Source organism: Carlito syrichta, unplaced genomic scaffold, assembly GCF_000164805.1.
Source record: "Carlito syrichta isolate Samal-C Ts95f unplaced genomic scaffold, Tarsius_syrichta-2.0.1 Scaffold312207, whole genome shotgun sequence".
In the NCBI taxonomy this organism is placed as follows: Eukaryota; Metazoa; Chordata; class Mammalia; order Primates; family Tarsiidae; genus Carlito; species Carlito syrichta.
Window position 1 is genome coordinate 299,700 of NW_007256303.1, and position 4,907 is coordinate 304,606.

The following is a 4,907-nucleotide window of genomic DNA, read 5'->3' on the forward strand; positions in this document are numbered from 1 at the left end:
GGCTGCGGTGGCCAGGAGCTGCCACTGCACTCCAGTCTGGGCGACAGAGTGAGATTCCAACTCAAAAAAAAAAAAAAAGCATCAGTAAGGAGTGGGGATGAACTTTCATCAAAGTCCCAATGTAATGAAATATTCAAACCTATTCATACACAAAACATTCTGCAAAATATTCAAAACATATTGCTTTCATCTTTTTTCAGAAATGGATCTCAACCAAATATTCTCACATACTAGAACATAGCTATAACATCCACATTTTTTTCTTTTGAGTTGGAGTCTCACCCTGTCGCCCAGACTGGAGTGTGCTGGCACACTCACAGTCACCCCAGAGTCGACCTGCTGGGCTCAGGCAATCCTTCGACCTCAGCCTTTCAAGTAAGTGAAAATACAGGCGTGCACTACCATGCCCGGCTAATTTTTTTTATTTCTTGTAGAGATGAGGTCTCACCAAGTTGCCCAGGCTGGTCTCAAACCCACGGGCTCGGGTAATCCACTCGCCTCAGCCTCCCAAAGTGCTGGGATTATAGGCTGAGCCACTGAGCCCGGCCTAACTACCACATAACAACAGCTCTTTTGACAAAAATGAAAGCAGGAAAATTATCTTTGTTTTAAAAATGAGAAAAATAGGCTCAGGTAAGCTGGTAATTTGACTATGATCGCACACCTACTATGTAACAGATCTTGCACAGGAAGCCACATTGTAAATCCCTGACCAAGACTCATTCCACATTTGCCAGATATTACCAACTCTGCTGTTACATTTATTTCACCCTTACAAAGATGACTTTAGAGCAGTACAGAAATTACATAACTACCAACTGACTTCCTATTACTATTAATAGTATACTTTCTCTTAAACTACATTTGCATTTCTAATGGGAAGTAGACAAGGAAAGGATACAGACTCAAGTTCAAATCAGTCAAGTACTAGTTATTAAAAACTATATTAAAGTTATGTCTAGGAGAAGTTAGACCCTAAACAAATTTAACTATTGAAATATACCCCGCCGGGCTCAGTGGCTCAGCCTGTAATCCCGTGCTTTGGGAGGCTGAGGTGAGTGGATTGCCTGAGTCCACGGGTTCAAGACCCGCCTGGGCAACTTGGTGAGACCTCATCTCTACAATAAATCAAAAACTTAGCTGGGTGTGGTAGTACGTAACCATAGTCCCAGGAACTTGGAAGACTGAGGGGGAAGGATCGCCTGAGCCCAGCAGGTAAAGGCTGCGGTGGCTGTGAGCATGACCCTGCACTCCAGGCTGAGTAACAGAGTGAGACTCTGACTCCAAAAAAAAAAACAATTAAAATTAATAGCCAAGACATTATAGTTACAAATTTCTTATAACACCGACCCAAGAGGTGACCGTATATCTGTGTATCTAGAAGTCACTATTTACAAGAGTAAAATAGGAAGAAAAAAAAACTGCCTCTCTTATAAAATATGTTTATAAGAAAACAAAAAGCTTAAAGACACTCTTTTCAGAAAGCATCTCATTCAAAAGGAAGAGAGTAGAGCAGGCTGGAAAGGATAGCAACAGTTTATTTTCCACAGAATGTAAAGGAAATCTATAGAAGCAACAAGGTCAGCATGGCCGGGGGCCCACACAAGACATCACTGAACAGATCAGGTAGAGGTTTGAGAATACCAAGACTTCATGTGTTCACATTCAACAAATCACAACTTCTCAAGCACAATTCTGAGATAAAGCAGTTCTCACTTTCTCCCCTAACAAGGAAAGAACTGACACCCTGAGAGCTTCAGTAACTTGCCCAAAGTCACACAGCACACGCAGTTGGGATTCCAAAGCAAGTCTTCTCTCACTTCTCCTTTCTTGAAAAGGATGTATCTAACAAGTCCTCAGGGACTAAGTAACCAGCAAGAGAGTTCATAGGGGTACTCAGAAGAAACAAAAGGCTGCCCCTACCTCCAAGAGCTTACCATTAGTTAATTACTTAAATTGTTTAATATAGAATTACATACCAACATATAATTACCAGCCAAAATAAATGTTACCAATTACTTCTGTGACTACCACTCTACAGAAAGCTTAAAATTCAAGAAAAGAGAACTCCTTATCTCCTGAGTCTTCTATCCCACTGCTACTAGGCCTAATTCTTCAAGGTCATCAAGACATTCCTTATCTCCTATAGCCAGCAATTCTCTGCAACCCATGATTCTGTTAAAGATTCACTGCCGGGCAGCCACTACTTTTCAAGAAATTATCACTTAATGTGACGTTTTCTTAGGTGTCATAGTTTGTTAGGCTACTTAAACAAAATACCATAGACTAAGAAGTTTCTAAACAACAGAAATTTACTTATCACACTTATGGAGGCGAGGAGGTCCAAGATCAAGGTGCTGGCAGATTTGTGTCTGGTGACGATGCACTCTCTGGTTCCTAGGCAGTGCCTTCTCACTGTGACCTCGGTTTTTTGAGGGCTCCGCCCTCATGACCTAACCACCTCCATGACCTAACCACACCCCATCTCCTGATACTACTGCATTGGGGACTTAGATTTTTTTTTTTATTTTTTTAATTTTTAAATTTTTTTAGTTGGAGTCTCACTCTGTCGCCCAGACTGGAGTGCAGTGGCAGCTTCCGGCCACCGCAGCCTCGACCTGCTGGGCTCCAGTGATCCTTCCACCTCAGCCTTCCAAGTAGCTGGAACTACAGGCGTGCGCTACCATGCCCAGCTCATTCTGATTTATTGTAGAGATGAGGTCTTGCCAAGTTGCCCAGGCGGGTCTCGAACCTGCGGGCTCAGGCAATCCACTCACCTCAGCCTCCCAAAGGCACGGGATTCCAGGCTGAGCCACCGAGCCCGGCTAGGGGACTTAGATTTTTAAAAAATTATTATCGTGGCCAGGTGTGGCAGCTCAAGCCTGCTATCCCAGTACTTTGGGAGGCCAAGGTGAGAAGATTGCCTGAGCTCAGGGGTTCAAGACGAGCCTGGGCAACTTGATGAGACCTCGTCTCTACAATAAATCAAAAAATTAGCTGGGCATAGTAGCATGCACCTATAATTCCAGCTACTTGGAAGACTGAGGTGAAAGGATCACCTGAGTCCAGCAAGTCAATGCTGGGGTGGCCATGAGCATGCCACTGCACTCCAGCCTGGGCAATAGAGTGAGAGTCCAAAAACTCAAAAAAAAAAAAATTATCGTGAGCCAATTTATAATAGTGGATTCGGATTTCAAATATAAATTGTGGGGGGACAAGCATTCAGACCACAGCACTGTGTCTTAAACTATCTTTTCTTTCTGAAGGTCCTTTATACTTTTTTGATTTGTATCATAGGAATCACACTAGACAACATTTGCTAAGACTTCATGGGACAGCAGAAAGAATATATGTCTTAGATAACTGATTCAAGTTAAGGCGCTACCAAGAAATGGATAAATTACTTAGTCTGTGACTTCAGCTGAGCTACAAAACAGGAGTGATAACTGAAACTATTAATTTTAAGACCATGAAGAAAACAAGTGGGAATTTGCAAGAGTACTTTACAAACTGAAAATACCCTGGGGATAACTGAAGGTATCTGTAACCCTCAGCCCAAGTTCTTATATACTGCTGGGGAGTGTTGTGCCCCTGGGGCCCAACTACCATTCATCACGCAAAAGGGAAGAAAGAAGTCTCTTCTAAATTGTGGTCCCTCTCCTACTAATCCCCCTGTCCTTTCCTGGTTGCACTTGTACCCCAAAACTCTGCTTGGTCAAGGTCCAGGGGTAAAACTGGTCATGAATGTATAAACAAAAGAAAACTGACCTCTGGGCTCAACTCAGCCTCCGAAAGTGCTGGGATTACAGGCGTGAGCCACCGCACCTGGCTAATTTTTTTATTTACTGTAGAAACAAAGTGAGAATCCCACTTAAAAAAAATCATTTTTGTTTATATTCACTAGCATAAGTCTCATATTTTGAAAATGTTTTCTTTTTTTTTTAAGTGAGAAAGCAGAATTTATTGAGAAGATAGAAAAGCTCCCACAATGGGAGGGGAACCAAAGGGGTTGCCCTGAAATGTTTTCTAAAATTTCTATGAGAGTATTTATTAGTCATACTCCAAATTAGAAAATTTTAAACTCATGGAAAAGGCTATGTTTTTTCATAAATCAGAAACAAAAAAAACTCCACAGAAGACATTAAAACTCCATACTAGGCTGGGTGTGATGGTGCATGCCTGTAGTCCCAGCTACTTGGAAGGCTGAGGCAGAAGTATCACCTGAGCCCAGGAGGTCGAAGGCTGAGGTGAGCCAAGTTTGTGCCACTACCACTAGGCTGGGTGACAAGAGTGAGACCCCAACTCAAAAAAATAAAAAACTCCATACTATGTGATAACACATCAGAGTGGACATAAGTTACCTATAAATGTTAAGAAAGCAGTTTTCAATAGCTGTTATAAAATGCCTGCCAGTTCCTAAATTGTGAGGTCTACCACAAGTCATGCTACTAGTATGTGAATGACATGTATCATTCAGACAAGTTAAAGCAGAACCAAGAGTTTCCTCAGCATCACTTCATTTCCTGGCTTACCTATGTGCTTTTTCTGAGTAGAAAGAAGCAGAGTTACAGCTCCGAGTCTCCAAACTCATGTAACTCACAGCCTCTTTCATCCATGTTACAACGCAGATGACATGTGTGCACAAAGGGGCACGTAAATGTTACTTGTGATGTCAGGAAAAATGCTTAGAATCATCAAAACCAAGAAAGCAATTATTAAGAAACATTTTTAAAGTCTGTTCAAAATTTCAAGTAAGGCAGTTTCTCTACATTACCTTTGCTCGGGGTAACAAAGTAACAAGATATATATTATGTTTAAAAAAACATTTTTATTTTGCTTTTGTTTTTTTTGAGTTGGAGTCTCACTCTGTCGCCCAGACTGGAGTGCAGTGGCCGCTCCCGGCCACC

At 41.8% G+C, this 4,907-nt stretch overlaps 1 protein-coding gene across 1 annotated transcript in view; it reads right to left on the bottom strand.

Moving 5' to 3' along the window:
• SMIM14 (small integral membrane protein 14) overlaps nt 1-2,424 on the bottom strand; it is a 64,489-nt gene extending 62,065 nt beyond the window's left edge. The window contains exon 1 of the mRNA XM_021718475.1: nt 2,304-2,424. The gene's annotated coding sequence lies outside the window, so the exon portion shown is untranslated. The remainder of the gene's footprint in view (nt 1-2,303) is intronic.
• Nucleotides 2,425-4,907: the final 2,483 nt, after the last annotated feature.